The sequence below is a fragment of the Microtus ochrogaster genome, chromosome 15 (assembly GCF_000317375.1).
Source record: "Microtus ochrogaster isolate Prairie Vole_2 chromosome 15, MicOch1.0, whole genome shotgun sequence".
NCBI lineage: Eukaryota > Metazoa > Chordata > Mammalia > Rodentia > Cricetidae > Microtus > Microtus ochrogaster.
In genome coordinates this window covers 22,432,611-22,433,363 of record NC_022017.1, presented here as the reverse complement: position 1 = coordinate 22,433,363, position 753 = coordinate 22,432,611, and positions in this window count along the sequence as shown.

The window sequence follows — 753 nt, the reverse complement described above, 5'->3', positions numbered from 1 at the left end:
CCAAGACAGGCTCCAAAGCCACAGAGAAACCCTGTCTCGAAAAACCAAAAAAAAAAACAACAAAAAAAAAAAAAACAAAAAACAAAAAAAACCAAAAAACTGACTCGCTCTGGGACTCGGCCTATGAGCCTGCTGTGGCAGTGTTGGCAGCAGTATTCAAAGAGGAAGGCACCAACTTCAGAATTGAGCTGGACAGAAAGTTCATCTGGACATGAAGAAAATCAGAAAAAAAAATAGGATATAGGTTGAGTGTGGCCTCTAGTGGAGCCCTGACCTTGCTAGCATGGTGCTAGATCATGCCCCTTTGTTGCAACTCTCCAGGGATCTGGGGTCCTGATGATCTGTGGGGGCCCTCTTGGTCTGGTCTCACCTTTCCACCCCCTTGCCTGCCATGCTGCCCCAAGCTGTGACCTGCATGTGTCCCTACAGCCATGTGCATACAAATGGAAGGAGTGGATACCTGTTACATATATCCTTTCTGCTTGTGATGGTTTGAAAGAAAATAATCCCCAAAGGCAGTGGCACAATTAGGAGGCATGGCCTTGTTGGAGTAGGTGTGGTCTTGTTGGAGGAAGAGTACCAATGGAGGTGGGCTTTAAGGGCTCACGTATGTTCAAGCCACACCCAATGAGATAGAGCACTCTTCATGATCAAGATGTAGCCAGCACCATGTCTGCCTGCATACCACTGTGTCCCACCATGATGATAATGGATTAAACATCTGAAAATGTAAGCAAGCCCAATTAATGTTTT